Source organism: Thamnophis sirtalis, unplaced genomic scaffold (assembly GCF_051295495.1).
Source record: "Thamnophis sirtalis isolate CommonGarterSnake01/CBP01778 unplaced genomic scaffold, rThaSir2_p1.2 scaffold_5, whole genome shotgun sequence".
In the NCBI taxonomy this organism is placed as follows: Eukaryota; Metazoa; Chordata; class Lepidosauria; order Squamata; family Natricidae; genus Thamnophis; species Thamnophis sirtalis.
The window spans coordinates 122,030,856-122,051,451 of record NW_028261385.1 but is presented as its reverse complement, the minus strand read 5'-3'; the positions used below and the strand labels follow the sequence as shown (position 1 = coordinate 122,051,451).

At 39.6% G+C, this 20,596-nt stretch overlaps 1 protein-coding gene across 2 annotated transcripts in view; it reads left to right on the top strand.

Moving 5' to 3' along the window:
• Positions 1-397: 397 nt before the first annotated feature.
• Positions 398-20,596, top strand: part of SERTAD2 (SERTA domain containing 2) — a 143,622-nt gene continuing 123,423 nt past the window's right edge. Inside the window, exons 1-2 of one of the 2 annotated variants that reach the window (XR_015696803.1) lie at positions 398-912; positions 6,109-7,113. The gene's annotated coding sequence lies outside the window, so the exon portion shown is untranslated. Of the gene's footprint in view, positions 913-6,108; positions 7,114-20,596 lie in introns of those variants that run through there. The other variant, XM_087716813.1, reaches the window with a different exon arrangement.

Below are 20,596 nucleotides of genomic sequence, written 5' to 3'. Positions count from 1 at the left end.
CCTGTGATTGGGCGGCCCTATCTTGTCTATCAAACGAATGCTACTGGGATTGGCCCACTTTGGACAAACCAGGGATAGAAAAAAGGGGGGGAATCCCTCCCCGCTGCTCTCCCTGGCCAGCTTCTCTCTTCCTTTTCAACTCCCCCCTCCCGCCCCGCCGTTCCGCAGCAGTGTCCTCAGAAGACTCATTGAGCGAAAAGGGGCAGGGAAACCCCCCCTCCCCCGGCCTTTGGGCAAAGAGCGCCCTAGGCATTGGTGGGCAGGGCCGTCACTCCGTGCCAGTTGGCTTTGACATAGGGCCCCTGGAGAGCGGTGGGCGGGGTTCCCTCTCCACCTCCTCCTGTGTCTAACTCAAAAGTCTGTGAGTCACTGACTGCACAACCCATCAATCCCATTAAATGCCTTGTGCAGGCGGGCATGCGGTGTTAGGCTGCCGCCGTCGCTTCTGCTCCCAGAGCACGGGGCTCCTCCTGCTTCTCTTGCCTCCGCCCTCCCAGGGCACGGGCTGCCTCGGCTCCTCAAGGTCTCTCCTCTTCTTCCTCCTCCTCCTCCTGGCTAGCTGGTTGTACTTGTTACGGTGTCACATCCTTCTTTCCAGCTGCAGTACCAACTTCCCTCCCAGCCAGCCTCCCTGTTTGGAAGAGGCTACAGCAAAGTGATGGGATAGAGCAGAAGCCGCTTGAATCCCCTCGGCCGTCTATACATTAGTCCTTAGCAGCGTGGATCGCCGCTTCCCGTTGTCTTATCACATTCCTGCCCTGCTGTTTAAGTCTTCCCCGTTGTCTTATCTTCTTTTTCTTGTTATCCCCCTTCCCGTTTCCTTGTTCCTTCCACCCCCTTTTTAATCTTTTAGTCCCCCCTCTTTTCCCCTCTGCGCTTATGAATTTGGATCGTTGAATTCTCCTGCAAAGGGTGAGTACAAGAGAATAAATCATGGTGTTTTTTTTAAAGCATTTGTTTAAAGGGGTGCTCTATTTGGAATGTATATTATATAAATATAATGTAATGGAAAGATGTGAGATTTTAAGCTTTATTCTGCGAGGTTTTTTTTTAAACTATGTTGTCTGTTAATTTTTTTCTAGATTATTACTAACTTTTTTGAAAGTTAAATCAATTTACATTTTTTAAAACTTAAAAGGAAATACATTTTTTCCTTAACACTGCTCCTCTTTTACTTCTGTTTCTTCCTTATCTTGGCTGACAATGACTCTGTCCCCACCTCCTTCATAATAATATTGAACACTGATCATTATCAGTATGAAATGATTGATGTTCATTGTAAACACTGTATATGTCTATATGTGAACTGTAACGCCAACCATACTTAGGCTCACACAGAGACTTATTTCAAAAAGATTCATTGCAACTTTTGGGTAGAAAAATTCTGTTCATACATACCTACTGTAGTATTAATTTGTGGAGTAGCCTGATGATACATACTGATATGTTAAAAGGAATGACACATTTTGTAACATCCATTCAGGTACAAAATGCTTATATGCTGATACTTAAGTATAAAATCGCACCCTCTGTTTCTAGTGTGCATTGTGGTTATCTATTGTGGGCCCACAAGAAAAGTGAATAGCTGTTAGGTAGCAAGAATGACCACATTTTGAAACAGGCAAAATATACTTAAAACTATTATTAACTCTTTCATTTAAACATTAAGAACTTCTTAAATGATTACAAATTATAGTGAATAGATCCTCCAAATTTTGAAGCAGTCTACCAGTAACCACCAGTTGCTGGGGAGTTTTAATAAGAAATCGCTGTTAGACTCATGTTCTACTTATGAGCTTTCTAAAAGCATTTATTTGGGCATTGTGGCAAGCAATGTTGTATCTGATGGACCTCAGATATAATTCTATGAAGCTCTTAGTAATCAATAACTTTTGTCTCACAGTTCCTTCATTCATAATTCAATATTTTTTAAGCTACTAATAGGCTAAAGTTAAGGATCTTGGCTAAAATAAGTGCCTGACTGGTATGTCATAAATTGTCAGTTAACACTAGTGCCAAAGTCACATTTCATTTTGCAATTTCAAATTTTGTATTTAATGTTATGCTGAATAGACACTTTCTGTATCTCTATGTACAAAGGATGATATTACATGGGGCTAAATAGTGTGTTATGATTATCCTCTGTTAATTTAATACATTTTGCCTGCAAAGGGTCTTAATGCACTTCAGTTCATTGTTCTAGCTAGTGGGAGTGGACCATTATAGGGGAGGTGCGTTACCTATGATAGGTAGCAACAACCCATTTAATATTTAAGAACTAGGTTACCAAATGCATCTTGAGTTAAAAATGAAATCCTAGGCTGTACTTACTTAAAGATATAATAATAACTAGAAAGGCCGTGAGTATTCCTACATGATAAAATGGGCCTGTTCAAGAAATAGCTAATATTCCAGTGGATACTGCTGTAAAGTGAAATCTTGGCATACTTTCCCCCATCTAACTTTTCCTTTGTCACGATTTAGCAACCCCTCCCTCTTCCTAACATATTATTTCCTTCATGGTTGCTTCCAAGCTTTGTGAATTTAACAACATAGACTGGCATTATTTCTTTTTGTTTTAGGGTCTTGGACCTGGAATCCTAATATGTAAGAATTGCCATGGTTTTTATGTCTATTCTTAAGAAAAATAAAATGCTTCATAGAAACAGGCCCATAACATATGTCTTTTCTTCTTTTGGATTTGGTACTCTGTTGTTTTGTATTGTTTTTGGATTGTGCAAATTTCAAGAACATTTCTCCCGTCTGATGAAGAAGTTTGGTTTCGGTGGCTTTTTTTTCTGAGATGGTGTGCCTCCTAAATTGGCTTTGATATGGATACTTTCTAAATTGCTGCCAGATTTTAGCCAACCCAGCTGTGTATTTTGTTAAAATTGTTATTGGTCTTTGGAATGGGGACTAATTCAGGTAGCTGACAGTCTGCTTTCCAAGCCCTTCTCTTCTGTGCAAGAGCCCATGTATTATCCTGGTATTTCGGAGAACTGTTTGCTGCCAGTGAAGCAGCAGGGCTGACTGGTTGAGCAATGTTGGCAGGAAACTCAGAATAAATATGAATGAAAATAGGCTAGCGGCCATTTGAAGGTGTATTCAGTGGCTCTGCTGGCAACAAAAAGAATCTCCATCTGTACAGCACACACACAATGGCATTTAGAAGAGCAGGTCTTTTATGTCTGGCTAACACTATTAAGAGTCTCAGAGCTTGGAGGAATGTGAACAAGTGTTTTGCAGTGTTTTATAGGTGAAGCATCAGGCATGGACTCCCAATTTGGATGCCACTTGAGTTGTAGATTGCTTAATAAGAATTGCCTTCTACTACGGGTCATGGTCAACTAATGTATTCAGAGATGCATTAGTTAAATATGATAGGATGATAGATAATCAGGCGCCTTAGACATAGACATCAATTTTGCTATTGGGGACATAATGTTACTTTTATTTATTTGATGGCATGAAAATACCACTAGAAAAAACAGAGGTAAACATTTTGAGCAGTTATTATTTATTTATTTTGAAGAATCAATAAAATAACACTTTGGGAATATAACACAAAATATTTTAAAGTCTTTTTTAAAGCAGGAAAACATTAGTTTATTATCAAATATAAACAGTGTGGTAATAAACCATCAATTTATTGTCAAATGTTAATAGTGTGATTTTGTGGTAAGGAGTTGTGTGTGTGCGTGCATATGCCAGTACTCTTTTGAGTCCATTTTTGATTCCTGGCAACTATAGTTTTCTTGGCAATGTTTTTTAGAAGTGGTTTGCCATTGCCTGCTTCCAAGGGCTGAGGGAGAGGGACTGCTCTAAGGCTTTGTGGCTAAGGCAGGACTAGAATGTACTGTCTCAGGGTTTCTAGTCTGGTACTTTAACAAAATTGGCTCTAGGTCTCCTAAGTTCTAAGTGGTCTAGATCAGCGGTCACCAACTGGTGGTCCACAAGAAAATTTGGGTGGTCTGCCGAAAAATTATTTACATTTTTTATATTGCACTAAATGCTATTTATTTTTTAAAATATATATATATGAGTGGTCCACGGGATTTAAAATTATGAATTTAGTGGTCCCTGAGGTACGAAAGGTTGGCGACCCATGGTCTAGCTGTCGTAAAAATGGTGATATGGAAATTGTGTGTGAGGCTTGTTTTCCTGTTTTGTATATGGATAACTCCTTTGGATTAATTCACTAATAGCATATTTGCTGTTAATTGGTCTGGTTTTATTATTTGTGGTAAACAATAATTAACCGTGGAGCAGTATATATTTGTATTTGAGAATGAGCATTTCCCAACCCTGTAAAAATTCCTGTAAGAAAGTTATATGACTAAGAAAACATGGAGACTCCTAAAAACTGGAGAATTAGGAGCTGCGTTTAAATGGTCTGTTCCTGGGCATGGGAATCTGGTTTGTAATGGTTAGGCAATGTTGGGGACTTTTGAATTAAATGAATTAAGAATCTAAATAACCGGACCCTGTTGTTAGTGGAATGCAATGGAAACTACCTTGATTTTCCTGAAAGATTTGCCTAGATAAAGATAAGTGTATGACAGAGATTAAGAGTGTGATTGAACCTCCTACACAGCTGAAGTGCTTTCAGTGTCCTTTAACTATGGTATCCTGCAAGTACTATACTATTGTGTAGCTTGAAAGGAGTTTTAACCTTGTTAAAAGTTTTGCTTTATGGTAATTCTACTTGACCAAATGACCCCTATTTGACCAAGGATAATACATGATAATAAGATGTCTAGAATTTACTGGTTTTTTTTGTTTTTTTGTTTTTACTTTTTGCTGTTTTCTTAAACTGATAACATTCATTCAACATCCTCACCACATATGTAGAAATAATATTTTGTAAAAGAATTCTGAGACCTCCATGAAAAAGGCTGGCACTATTCACAAATCACATTGTGCCATATTTAATTTCTCCAAATCTCTAATCCACTAAGGTTAGTTAGATGCCCCTAAAACCTCACAAAAAGCAAACTCACATAAGGCACGACAATGAGTAGAAAAAAGGTGGTTGTGGTGTATTTAGTAGTTGACAAAAGTATACAAACATTTTTAGGGCTTTCCTTATTCTGGAGGACTTCAGTACTCAAACACATTTTCTTCCTAGTCTGATCTCTTAACACTGAAAACACATTTTCCATGTTTTCTACAGCTGCATTTCGAATGTTGTTATGGTAGAGAAAAGTAGTATACATCACAGCTCTACATGTTTTGTTATATTCTTTGTTATATTGAACACAGTAGATTTGCCCAGGTTAAAAGCTGATCTGGAGCTAACCCAACTTCAACATTATATAATGTCTAACTATTTTTAGTCTCCTTTTTTTTTGTATTGGATAAGGATAATATGTTAATGGATGTTTTGACCTCATATTAACAGTCAGCTATTGTTGGTATAGATATAGAAGTAAGTAGGAGAGGATGCACAATTAGAACAAAAGTATAATATGATTATAAATGCGAAAGTGATGACAAAAAGAGGTTTGGGCAGATAAACATTCAAGGAGTTTGGTGAGACGTCTTAGGATATCTCCAAACCTTTGATTCAAATTAATTATACTACCACAAATTGCCTAGTAGCATATTTCTTTTTCATAAAATATGAATTCTTTGATGACAGTGATCCATCAGATGCTATTGAATTTATATGAAGCAAAAGAAACCTGTATATGGTAGAAGTAGTCCAATTATTTTTTCTCCCTACATCTGAATCAGTGTTACTAAGAAAGTTTAAATGGATTCAGATTGGACTGACTGAGAATAGTTTAGTTCAGGACAAATGAAAATGATCCAATCAGTGTTTGTTTGGTAGATGAGTCAACTATGTTTGTGTTCTGTTTAGGACTGCTGGGTGGACTAGGAGAGAGATGGATTGCCCAAACACCAAAACTACAGGCAACTCCCCAAAGGCTTGAGGGTGACCTCAAGATGCCCTCCCAAAATAGGCCATATTTTTTAATGTGCCAGTAGGGAAAAATGATTAAATACATGATTATGAAGTAATCCTATTAATGACTTAATTAATTTAATTTAGCGCTAGTTAAGTAAAAATGAAACCAAATTCAGTTTTTGTCTTGTTTATTTCAGAATGTGGCTCCAAGCATGACAGTCAGAGCCAGGGCAGCTCTCGGCTTGGAAATGTTGTGTGTTCCTGGATAGGTTGCAGTGGAGGTGTGCTTTGGATCAAGAAAATCTCCTTAATTCCCAGTGATGTTGCTTATCAGCCTGAAATGATACATCAATCCTAGCCATTCTTAGAGACAGATTACTGGATGTAACTAGTGTTATACAATAGGTTAGAAACTTCTAGGGTTGTGCTTGAAAACCAACCCAAAACCTGAACTGATTTAGAATGCGGTATTTAGTTTCTACCTCCACCAATTCCCAATTAAGCTGTGCCTGGAAATTAGTGTGCTTGTTTTGAACTTTAAGACGTTGGAATCTCCCAATACATATCTGTAAGCAGGTGGAAAAAACATAAAGTTATGATTGATGATGTAAATAAGGGACTGGATATATTTTAAAGGGAGTATTTTGTTATAGAATCTCTTCCCAACAAAAGTTTGTCTAGGCTGCTAAGTTCAAATGGCAAGGATATACATTAAAACTAAGTTTTTCAAGGAAGCATGTAAAGAAAATTTTATTCTTGATTTAAGAAATATTTTAACAGAACCTGTTGATGTATGGAATTGTAATTTGATTAAAAAAAACCTTTGATTTCTGTTGCTGTGCTTGGACATTATTGTTTCTAATAGCTTTTAGCCATCTTCAAAGTATGTTTCCACCCTATATGACATCAGAGTTTTTAGAATGGTAAAAATAACAGAGTATAAAGCATTTCATAAAATTCAGTCCAAAGAGGCCAATAAAATGGATAATGCAGTGGAAATGGAAACATATTGGGGCAGAAAAAGAGAGTCTGGCTTATTTATTTATTTCCTGTATTCAAAGTGGCCACAATTGAGACAAAACCAAAATAAGAAAATAGTTTTGTGGCAAAAAAACCAAAACGTAAGTAGGATATTATGCTGGGAATTCACCTCTTTCAGTCATTAGGACAAGAATACCATTATATATATATATATATACACACATACACATACACATACATATACATATACATACATACGTGTGTGTGTGTGTGTTATATTTGTGCTGATAAATAAATAAAGGGAGACTTTATCAGCACAAATATAACACAAAATGTGTAACAAAGGCAACAGTAAAAATATTGGGTTTCTGTCGTGATGGACTCTTGTGACGAGCCGATTGACAGATAATGGAAGCTGTTAGCTTCCTCCCATAATTGGGGCTTACCAGGGGTTGTGACACTAAATATATACATACATACATACATACATACATACATACATACATACATATACATATACATATACATATACATATACATATACATACATACATACATACATACATACATACATACATACATACATACATATATATATATATATATATATATATATATATATATATATATATATTCGTAGATTTTCACGGGTGTAGGTATGCTGGTCTTCTTGTATTCGAATCTTAGAGATCTTACACGGGAAAAGACCTGAATACAAGAAGACCAGCGTATGTATGTATGTATGTATGTATGTATGTATGTATGTATGTATGTATGTATGTATGTATATGGAGATAGATAGATAGATAGATAGATAGATAGATAGATAGATAGATAGATAGCATATAGCATATAGCATATAGCATATAGCATATAGCATATAGCATATAGCATATAGCATATAGCATATATATGCTATTATTCTGGGATTCTATCCAGGAATAATTTCCTGTTAGAATTGAATTTTACATCAGATTGTTTTTTTGGATACAAAGTTAGTCTCTATATTAAAGCATATTCTCATAACCGGATTAGCCATTCTTCTACAATTAACAGAATTGGCAGCTTAGGTCAGAAGTAGATAATTACAGCCTGCCAGATATTGCTAAACTTCACTTCCCATCATCCCTTACTGGAAAGTATCATGACTAGAATTGTTGTTAACAACAGCATTGGGGAGAGCTGCCTCCTGTTCATCTTTGCTTTCCTTAGTTTTATAAAAGCTCCCCTTTATTTCCAATGAAGAATTTGAAATCTAGGTTAACAATTATAAAAGTTCGGAAGAGATGTGGTCACTTTTATTAAGAATTTGATCTCTAGAGAACATTCCAAGATGAGATTGCGTGTTCCTAAATGCAAGTCTAGCCTTAGTTAGACATTTAACCATTGAAAAATGGGAATATTCAAATGATATAACCAGATCGGTGGCTTGGATCTATGTGTCCATTTTGAATTTAGAAAGTTTACCTGTCGAATTGTAACAATTCTTTCTACAACCAGCTGCAGCACCCACAAGCCTTAGAGCAACTTTTCATACTGACAAGCAGCAATATGAAAAACATGTTGTGAAAACAAATCTTTTTAAAAAGAAAACAAATGAATCAAATAAATTTAAAAGGAATGGAATTATACTTGACTTTTCTTTACAGGTTAGTTATTATTTACTTAGATATAGTTATTCAATGAATGATTTTAAAAGCTATCATGCCATTGAGTTAATGCATGGAAGCAAGGTTGATTGCAACCAGATCTGGTGTTTTCATATTGCAATATTCTCAGTAAAGTACATAACTTGAGAGATAATGTTGCTTGTTTCTTTTTGAAAACCTGGCTCTTGAAAAATGACTTGGTTCATAAATTGTGATAACCAATCATTTATTTAATCATTTGGGGCATAAATTACAATGATTGGATTCATACCACATGTTTATAAGATACCCTGTCTGGGTTCAGGTAATTCACATAATAAAGCCAGACAAACAATAAACCTGAAGAAGTTAGTAGGAAGTGTTTTTTGGAACCCTGACACGTGGCTAGCAAAATGTCAGCACATATTCACTCATTCACCTGACTGTCATTCATCCACAAAACTATGTTAATAGAAGCCTAAGAACTCAGATATATAACTTACTTAGTAAACCATATCTAAAAGTCTAATTCATAAACCAGGTTTATATTAATGTATGCATTGTAGAACAAGAACTGTGTCTGCCTGTGATAGCCAAAAATAAAGAATCTTTATTGAAGGATAATATAAAATAAAATATATAGTGAATTGTATTTTATTGCCTGTTTGGTTTGGATGGAATAATAGATCTTGTTAAGAGATAGAAGGTTATTGAATTTAAAAGGTTACAATTTGAGATTTGGATGGTATGGGATATTTTTGGAATGATAAGGTAAACTTAGATTTTAAAAATCATTATGTCAAGTAAGCTATTCTTAGATTATGGAGCAATTATAAATTTAGATTTTGCCTGAAAAGTCATTCGTATTTTCAGCCCAAGAAACATTTTATAGATGACAATGTGTAAGTAAACATAAATGATTAACTTATGATATATTAGAATTCTGTCAAAGAGATTGTAAAATTAAATCAAGAGAAGGTTTGATAACAGAAATATACTCTTGTCAATGGTTTTCTTATGTACAACTGACAGAAAAGCTTAAAGTAAATAAAAGTTTTTATGGTTTTGAATAAAATAAGACTGAGTTTGAAATAGAATTATGTACTAACAATGGACATGTTATTACTAAATTGTATAAACTTTTGTTGCAATAAGCAAATCAATGGTCAATGGATCAATGGTCAAATATGTGGTTGAAAGGATTGAAATATACATATATTCTATTCCTAAAGATAATTTTTATTAAATGATGTATTGTTGTTATTTGTCACCGAATAAACTGTCTATTATGTATAAAGGTGCTTTGAATCTTTGCTGGATGCCTGGTGGATATATAAAAAGTTTTTTAAAATTGGATATTTTTTTCTTTTGATTATTTTGTGTTACTTTTTATGTTCTTTGTAAAACTTTTAATTAAAAACTTATGTAAATGAGAATCTTTACTAGAAAGCATAAACTTTGGAACATAATCTTTACTAGAAAGCATAAACTTTCCTGAACTGTAGCTCACTTCATCAGATATGTAGAGTGAAGAAATAGGCCAAGTTAATGCAAAATATTTTTTTTAATTTAAATGGGCACACGTTTGATATCAGGACTCAGAAAAAAAAGACAAAGTAATATAATAACACCCAGGGCGCTTGATTAGAGATTCCAAGGTAGTTCTTTTGGAATGATAAGATTTCATTGTATTATACTGCTCCCATCAAAAAGTTTCAGGTCCTAAAAGACATATAGTTTAAAAAAACAAACATAATAACATATTATCAATTAGACATTGTAATATGTAATCACATGCAATATGCATCTGCATAACCTTTCTTTCCCCCCATTCTCCTTTTATCCCAGTGAAATCCTACATCAGTTCCATGACTGCATACATCCGATGACATAAGCCATAATGCACAACAGCTTATGCCTTTGTATATAAAAAAAAATGTTGATCTGAAAATGTGCTAACAGACTCCTCCTGATTACTGCTTGCATCTTTTAATTCTTTTTGGAGGTCCCAGAAGGAAGGAAATTTGCTTTGTGTTTCCTCTCACTTGGCTGACAGAGCGTTCATTGCTAGCTTTGTGTCACCAATGGAGATGATTTAGTATTAACATTAATCGTACAAACTAAATTACCTTTAGGGACTTTCTGGATCTTAATAGCTGATGGAGTAAACAAAATGAATACATGTGGGAACTTTGATGAACCTTTCAGCACAAATGACTTTTTTTTTTAAATGCACCTTTTAAAAACATTTCCTGCTGATCAATACTGGAGGAGAAGGAACAATTATGAAATGAGTAATAGCATTTTTGAAATTGTGGTGTGGGTGGGATTTTATATATATATAAATTGTATGTGTGTGTGAGAGAGAGAGGGAGAGAGAGAGATACATATTTCATGTGTTTCAAACTGGCTCAACTGAAGAGTCATATTTGCTTCTTATTTTTTTTAAAGGATCAATGTACTACCTTTATGAAAATACTGTTAAATCCACCTGAAATAAACCATACTTAAAATCTTACAGACTTCCAGCATATTCAAAACATACCTGAATTTACTTTTGTTCGTATAAATTCTGAATTAGAAAGATTCAAAGTTTATTACAAAGTGAAAGATTAAAAAAGGCCAAGCCTGAAATATTTTTTAATTTCATGGGAATGGAATTTGCAAAAACATTGAAGAAATTCAGCTGCTGCTTTGGGGGAAGAAACACGGGAAACCCTTGGACTAAAGTTTTTGCTTATTCTTTGTGTATTTGTTTTCAGCAAAAGCACATCATTTCCATCACTCTTACCATATTGCCTTGTTTCAGATCTCTTCACTCACTCATCTACTTGGTAAGATAAAAAGAAATTAAGCTGGCTGGTATGTCAGACAAATTAAGATCTTTAGAAAAAAACTGGGCATTATATAGCATAAAATATAATGCCTGTAAGCTTAGTAAATTATTTATTTATTAATCAAATTTACATAGTGGCCCATCCCACCCAACTCTAATTATTATGTTTTGAAAGTCAATAAAATGCTGGAATTCTGTCCCCAGAAGATTTTTAATGAATTACTGACATTTCCTTGGTTGCATTTTATATATTTTTCTCCTGGATTTTATTATTGTTAAATAAATACTTTTTATTTACAAGGGATTCAATATTATTGCCACATGTTTGGTTTCACTATTTTTGATTTGATATCACAAAGATTCTAATACAATACAATCACCCTTTACATACTTTTGTGGTACAGAAATAAAGCTTTAACACTAGTATAAGAGTAGATATAACATCTTTAGTAACATTTTCCCTGGACCATTATTTTCTTTTTTTCTTGTCTTCTAGGTAAAACCTAGCACAGGTAGTCCTCAACTTACAACCACAATTGAGCCAAAATTTATGTTGTTAAGTGAGACACTTAAGTGAATTTTGCCCTATTTTATGACCTTTCTTGCCACAGTTGTTTAGTGAATCACTACAGTTTTTAGTAACACAGTTGTTAAGTTCCCATTGACATTGCTTGTCAGAAGGTTGCAAAAGGTAATGACGATTACCCAAGGACACATCAGCTGTCATAAATATGAGTCAATGGCCAAGTATCTGAATTATGATCACTTGACCATAGAGATTGTGCAATGTTTGTAAGTATGAAAAACAGTCATAAGTCATTTTTTTCAGTGCCACCATAACTTCGAACAGTCACTAAACAAACTGTTCTGAGTCGAGGACTCTCTGTACCATAGAATAACAGTTTTAAGGAGCAGAATAAGTAAGTGATGCCAAATTGTTTTGCTCTGTTTTGCTTACGTTCTCATTGGGTTCCATTTTGCTTAGTATTTAATCCTGGGTAGTAATATCAACAATCCCGAATGGGATTGAACTCATTTTCTGAGATGCAGCTGGGAAACTAGCTGATTAGCATGCATTAGTTTTAGAAAAATAAGGAAACTGTCAGTAACTCTGTAAAGAGGAACCTGGTGCTTGTTTCAAATCAGCTTTGTTTCTGATGAGGCCTACTAAACCTGTATCCATGTGAGGACAGAAACTCCTCACATTGCCCATTTGGTGATACATGCAAAAATAAAGGTCAGCAACTTGGAAAATTAATAATACAGTTCATGTTGACATTTCAGAAGGATTGCTGGTTGGGGTGTGGTTACACTCCAGAGTGTTTTTTATAGTGGATGTGTACTCTTTTATTTCATGCTTTCAACGCAAGAGGAAAGTATCGCCAATTTCTTTTTCCTAGCACAATCTCTCTTTTGTCGCCACAGCTTTTTAAAAAAAGATTAAAACAAATCTTGCATTTTATTCTTATTAAATGTGATTGATGTAGAATAGACAAAACTTTTAATGTTGGAGTTATGGCTGTCCCATAAGGCTATGAAGGGCTTAGAAAGTCGCCCAAAATACAGAGAGGGCTTTAAAAAGTAAACAAATAAAGTTCCACTTCATTCCCAACTTTGCCTGCAGTGCCTGCAGTGAAAACTTAACAAAATCATGAAGCTTCTCTCTAACATTGCTTTTCTATCTCCAGCAGCATGCCATTCCTATAACCATAAGGCTTTAAAGGGACAGATTTCCATAATGTTTCTTTTTAAGCAAGGCTCTCTAAATTGCTTTCTTTATATTGAGAGGAGGTTAATGTCGCTTTCATGTGCAAGGGCATATGCTCTCCCAAAGATGTCACAAGGCTTTGGGAAATAAAAACTGGTAAATATTGGGCCAGCTCCTGCTCCAGAATAAGAATTTCAAAGAGCTTTGCAGCATTTCTTCTTGAGTTGATGGGGACTAATACCTTTTCTGGCTTCTGAGGCCATCCATTTCTCCTTATAACCAGAACGCCACAATATCCTGCCACCATCCTGAGGTGGCGCAGTGGTTAAATGCAGCACTGCAGGCTACTGCTAGATCAGCAGTTCAGCGGTTCAAATCTCACCGGCTCAGGGTTGACTCAGCCTTCCATCCTTCCGAGGTGGGTAAAATGAGGACCCAGATTGTTGGGGGCAATATGCTGACTCTCTGTAAACCGCTTAGAGAGGGCTGAAAGCCCTATGAAGCGGTATATAAGTCTACTGCTATTGCTATATTGCTATCCCACCTACTGTTACTTTTCCCTTGCTTTGAAGGATAGTAGGTGCTTTCCTGTCTGGTGGCTGAGGTGTTTATTCTTTTTCTTTTGCTGAAGCCTTCTGCATCCTGGTGCTTTCTAGATGAGTTGGGCTTCAGTGCTTAAAGGCTCAGAAGCCAGCATGCCCAATTTGGGATTATAGGAGTTAAAAGGCAATTCACCTGAAAGATCTAAGTTGAAGAATACTGCTTCAGAGATACATGCTTTTCTTTATGCCTTACACAATCTCAGCAAAACTATAAATCCGTGATGGGGAATCTATGGCATGCGTGCCACAGGTGGCACGTGGAGCCATTTCTGAGGGCATGCTCCCATTTCTGAGGGCCTGTCAGCTTCAGCACGCATACACGGGCTGGCCAGCTGATTTTCGGTCATTTTTCGCCCTCCGCAGGCTCCCCTGAAGCCTCCGGAGGGTGAAAAACCACCCAACACCCAACCCTTAAGTTTGGGAACTGACTTCTGGTTTGTGCGTTGGGTTGTTTTTCACCATTCAGAGGCTTTAAGGAAACCTCCTGAAGCCTCTGGAGGGAGAAAAATGGCCCAACTGGCAACCCGGAAGTCCATTCCCAAATTTCCAATTTATGTGTTGGGCCGTTTTTCGCCTTCTCCAGGATCCTAGAAAGCCTCCGGAGCCTGGAGGGTGAAAAATGGACCTACTGGGCCCACCAGAAGTCAGAAAATGAGCCATTTCTGGCCTCCAGGGGGCGGAGAGGCCGTTTTTGTTGTGTTCCACTGGACACGGCCAGCAGATGGCGCTGTGTGAAGCGCCTCTGATTGGTTAAGACGCGCCTGCAAACTGCCGCCTCAGGAACTACCAGGGGAGCCCCATACTCTTGCTTGGCTGCGGCCATTTCTTCATTAATTATGGCACGTTCCAGGGGTGCCTGCCTCTTCTGGTTGTCCAAAACCCCCTGGCCTCCTTGCTGGGCCTTGATTTGTTTAGGGCTCTAGGCCTCTCTATATCGGGCATTCACTCCAACCACTGCTCCTCGGCCCTGGGGGATGACCTTGCCTCCCTCCTATCCGAATTTGATGATGTCTTTGCCTCTACTTTAGGCTGCTATATAGGGACCCCAATCTCCTTGAACCGGTTGACAAGCTCCTGGGTCTGGGGGTATTGGAGCCTGTCGATTTCTCCCGTTGGGAGACCCCCATAGTGGTCCCCTTAAAGTCTGACAGATCCATTAGGATCAGGCCTCCCTCGCCAACCCCGTCCTGTCCTATGTCTTAAACGCTGTTCTCAGGGGCTGGCTCACCAGCTCCAGGGAGGCTCAATTCCTTCCCTACTTCCACCGCCGTACTGAACTGTCAGTCCTCCAGGGCTGCCTTCTGTGGGGCAACCGCGTTGTTATTCCTTCCTCCTTTTGCCACGCTGTGCTGACCCGCTTCCACGAAGGGCACCCAGGCATTGTCCGGATGAAAAGTCTCGGCCGTGGCTATGTCTGGTGGCCCTCCATGGATGCTGACATCGCTGCCTGGGTGCAGTGCTGCATGCTTTGCCAACTTTGTCGACTTCATGGGTCCCTTGGCTGGTCTCACCTTCTTCATAGTTGTCGACGCCTGGTCCAAATGGGTCGAACTCTTTCCTATGAAGAGCACTACCTCTGGGGCTACCCTTCGCATACTGGACTCTCTATTCACTACCCATGGCCTCCCTGACATGCTTGTATCGGACAATGGTTTACCTCTGAGGAATTCCAGCTATACCTAACAAGCTTAGGCATACACCATGTGCCTGTGGCTCCGTTCCACCCTGCTGGGAACGGTTTGACGGAGCACGCTGTCCGCTCCACCAAAGAGGCTCTCATCTTAATGGCTCCTCTGCCCTGGTCTACCAGAGTGTCCACTTACCTGAGAACTCAACATACCACTCCCTGCCCAGTTACTGGGAAGATCCCTGCCGAGTTACTAATGGGCCGGAAACTTCGCACCACCTTGGACCGTCTTCACCCCCTCTTCACCCCTGCCTCTTTTCCCCACCCTGAACTCCCTAGGGCTTTTCTGGTGGGGGAGGGGGTTTTCACCCGGACTTTTGCGGGCAACCCAAAATGGTTACCCGGTCACATTATGGAGATAACTGTAGGAACAGGGCCCTCCTTGACGATGGGAGACATTGGCAGGGTCATGTAGACCAACTCCATCGGTGGAACTCGAAGAGGCCCATGAACCACCCAGCCGTTCCAGAACAAACAATAACAGTAGACTTATATACCGCTTCATAGGCCTTTCAGGCCTCTCTAAGCGGTTTACAGAGTCAGCATATTGCCCCCAACAACAATCCGGGTCCTCATTTTACCCACCTCGGAAGGATGGAAGGCTGAGTCAACCCTGAGCCGGTGAGATTTGAACCGCTGAACTGCTGATCTAGCAGTCAGCCTGCAGTGCTGCATTTAACCACTGCGCCACTATCAACGCCACCTGCCGGCCATACCATCCCAAAAATTTTATCTCCGAGTCACGCCACCTGTTACGTTCTCGTCGGTTGCCTTACCTTTGGAATCTGGCGCCATGTTCAGGTGGGCCTCCAGTGCAGCTCTCGTTACCAATACTCCAGTGCGGCGAGTCCAGCACTCCTTTCGGCGACAGTCACACCTTTAGAAAGAAGATCCCAGCGCGTGCGCAGACTCCCCGGATACCTCCGCGAGTACACATGTTTAGTCCAGAGGAAAGGGGTGTTGTGTTCCACCGGACGCGGCCAGCAGGTGGCGCTGTGTGAAGCGCCTCTGATTGGTTAAGACGTGCCTGCTGGCCGGCGGGTAAAATACAGACCCTCCCATTGGTTCCCCATCTGACAGCTATAGGTATAAATAGCTGTCAGACGGGGTTTGCTTGCTTTTTGCCTGTCAGTAGTTGCTTGTTAATAAGCAACTACTGTTCTTGCCGCCTCCTCAGTTATTGATGCCTCAGACTATAAAAGTTTTCACCCTCTCCAAGCTCCTAGAAATCCGTGCACATGTGTGGGGCAGCGGGGGGTGTGTTGTGTGTATGCGCAGGGGGCACGGCATGGGGGAGCATTAAATTATGGGGGGGCATGTGCATGGCTTTTGGCACCTGAGGCAAAAAAGGATTACCATTACTGCTATAGGTGCTTGGTTTTTTTTTTTAAGTATTTATCCCACTTGGCTTGCTTTTGCACAATGCTCACCTAGTTCTTACAGCAAAGCCATCAATGCACGTTGCGATGAAGAATTTTGTTTATTATATAGCTTGTCACAAACCCTGACACTTATTTGGACTGATTGGTCAAACATCACCCAGCTAGCTTCCAAGCCAAAGGTAGGATTGGAATGTGGTCTTTCTAGTCCTAGTCCAGCACACCACACTGGCTCTCTCAATATGTTGTTATGGCATAGTACTGTTGTACTATAACTTGAAATATTATGAACTCATACCACAGAAGTAAACTACTATAAAGATATCAGATTGTATCATAGATTAAGAACGCAGGAATCGATTTGTTCTTCGCCTACTTCTCACATACTGAAGCCGAATAGCAAATGGACCTCCCTCTGTGTCACACCTAAACTTAGTCTCATCATTTGACAAATTTCCACATTTCCCTCCTTAAGAGTGAAAAACACAACAGTACTAAATTATATCACCATCTTTTCATGATTCTCCAGATTGGCTGCCTTAAAAACAGCTGCTTCGTTTTACCTCATGTTAGGACCAGCCATATGTAGTCTCATAGCAACTGTCGCACTGTCTTTTAAAAATTTTTTTACCAGTTCATGGCCATATGGTTGGTCTTATGTGGCCATTCCTAATCACATGCAGATGATTCACTTGCTCTCAGCTCTTACATTTCTAGGGAACTTGAGATCCTTCTTGAACAAACTGCCTCCTTCTCTTCCCTGTACCAATCTTTGTCATATACCTGAGACACAACACCTTTTAGGATTCATGTTTGGATGCCATACTGATTACTGTAATGACTGGCTGTTTCTGGTTGTTGTTTGCTTGTTGCAGGGAAACCTATTCACCTAAACACTGGAGAAACAATAGAAAATGGCATAGTGTTCTGTTTTCTTCTATCAGACATGAGCTAGAGTTACAGAAATGTTCTTGCACACAAGGGCAGTTCCTGTATCACAACTGCCTTGTGAAGCTGGCCAGTTTTGCACACTTTGACATAACTGGGATGAAGGGACCCTTTATAAACCATCTCTACTTTTCTTCCAAGGGGAAGACCAGAGTTCCAGGCTAATGATCTTGAACTGGAATGGGCAGGTAGAAAAGGTGGAGGCTGGATTGGACCTCCTTGGGGAGAGTCAGTGTACAGGAATAATTAGAGAAGGTACATCTAAACACCTTGATAAATAAGAAGAAAATCTTTTGAAATTCCCATGCTACTTTCAAAGAGATAGGTCTGCACCTGTGGAGGCTTTGTATTGTACTTCCTACAAATAGTCTGCCTTTCAAGGTCGTAACTCTTAATGGACAGAAAGCAGACCAGTCACCCAACAGACCCAATTTTACAAGATTTTTTGTGGCAGTTGTTAAGCAAAGCAGTAGTTCACTATTGGCGTAGTTTTGTCAATAACTGGAAGTAAATGCCAGATTTTAACAAAACCATCATAAAGCATGGTTGTATGATCGCGAGATGCTGCAAATGACTATAAAATGCAGCCTGATAGTTGAGTGTCTGAAGTGTGATCAATTGACTGTGGGGAGAGGCACCATTGGAACTTAATACAGATCATTACACGCACACACCAGTAGTGGGTTGCAGGCGGTACGCCTCGGTACAGGTGTACCGGAGCCTGCCCGGAGCACCTGTACCGTTCCGGTACGGTGCTCTGATGGGCCCACCCACCCGCCCGAGCTCCTTACCTGTCCTTTAAGTCTTTGGTGCTTCCATGCACGTGCATGCACCACGCTCTGCCGAGCAGTTGGAGCTTCACAGAGGCTTGCGGAAGCGTCACAGGTAAGTACGATGCATTGGAACGGTATCCGGAACCCACCACTGACACACACAAACACAACACATCCCACCAGTGATGTGCTGTGAGGTTTATGGCTGGTGAGGCACTGAGGTCAGAACAATCTTTTTTATTAAAATGCCTTTGTAATACAGGGTGAGCCGCGGTCCCATTCCCCTCCTTCCTGAGCCAACATGAAGGGGACTGCGGCTCGCACTGACCTGAGTCTAGTGCTAAGGAGTCTCCTGCACAGTGTGGCTCTTCTCCGCAGCGCAGCGGAAGGAGTTGCTGTCCCCGCCACCGTGATCCTGGGGTATTTTGCCTGCACGCGCAAGAAAGAGATGACAGAGAAAAGGGGAGAGAGAGAGAGAAATGAAAGAGAGCTGGAAGGAGAGAGTGGCAGAGAGGGAAAAGAGAGGGAAACAAATTAGAGAAGGGAGAGGGGGAGGGAGAAATGAAAGAGAGCTGAAGGAGAGAATGAGAGAGAGAGAAAAGAGATGGAAACAAATCAGCGCTAAAAGCTACCCCCGTCCTCCCTCCCTTCCTCTCCACAACCTTCCCTGGAAAGCTTTTTCCCAAATAATACCAGCAGCCATTTCATCTCCACCAAAGTAGATACATACACACATGTGTGCGCGCCACACACACACACACATACATGCATGCACACCAAACAAAAAAATAAAATAAAATAAAAAATGGCAGAAATGGAGAAAGAAGTGAGACCTCCAGAAAATAAAAGAAGCAGGAAGCTGGCTCATCCTGTAAAAAGGGAAATCAATGAAGAGATGAAGGTACATCTCTGCGCTCCCCACTTTATTGTCACTGTATTGCAAGCGAGAAGGTAAGAAAAAGGGAAGAGGGGTAGCGTTGAGTCACAGGAAGAACAAGCGCCCTCTACTATGAGGCAGGAGAACTGTGTGCCTCACCTACCTCGGGACTTTTTAGGCTTTTAAACCTTGCTTAACTCTGCTTGAGCGATCATAAAACGCCTAAAAAGTCAGACTAGATTAGGCATGCAGTTCTCCTGCCTCATACTAGAGGGCGATTTTTAGAGGCTTTTTTTAAACAGGCAGTCATTCACGGTGAGGCAGCAGCTAGCTAGCCTCATCTCAGCACTCGCCTTTTTCGTTTTACGTTTTTTTTTCTTTTCATGATGAGAACGGTGAGGCTGTGCCTCACCTGACTGCATGTCACTGCATCCCACAGAGGTTCACTGGAACTTTGAACACTTCCAAGCAACCAGTTGTAAGTCAGAGACTACCTGTATCTTTCTCTGACGGATCTTAGTGAGGGAGCACAACAACATTATGAGAAACCCACTTCTTCCTGTGCATGGTGATCTTCCTCATCTATCAATTGACAGGCTTAAATCCAGGAAATCCTCTTTGGCAGTCGCTCAACTGCTGTCTAACAATTTTGATGTCAACACACAGTGGAAACTCAAATGGGCTGCTGAACGTGCAGATACAGGCAGTTATGTAGATGACCCTATACAAAAGGTGGCAGGTTTTCCTTGCCAGCATTGGCCAACTCTGAACAGGATCCGTACCCAACATGGTGTCTGCCAGGACTCATTCTTTAAGTGGGGTCTGGTCTGCACCCCTTAGTGTGACTGTGGTGCTCCTCAACAAAATATCCACCATATTGTGGCCAAATGTCCATCAAAAACTTACACCAGCCCAATGTCTGATTTTTTCAACATAGACCACCCTGTTCTTGAATGACTGGGCGAACTGGACATTATCATTTGAACCATTGTAAGTCCATGTATTTGCCATACGCTAAATAAAAATAAAATCTGAAAGACCCAAATCCAATGTATGTCTCTATTTGATTTTCAATCTGGAGAAGCTTTGTTCTTCTGAGACATGTTATTGAACCACAATCTAAAACAGAAATTGGCACCCAAAAGATATCACAGCAAAGAAATATGCTTTGAGGCTGAAAGAAAAAAATCTTAAGCCTCAAAAGAGGAAGTGTAAACAAAGAACTAGTGAGTTGGCCATCTAAAACGGAGATTGGGCCTCAGAAAC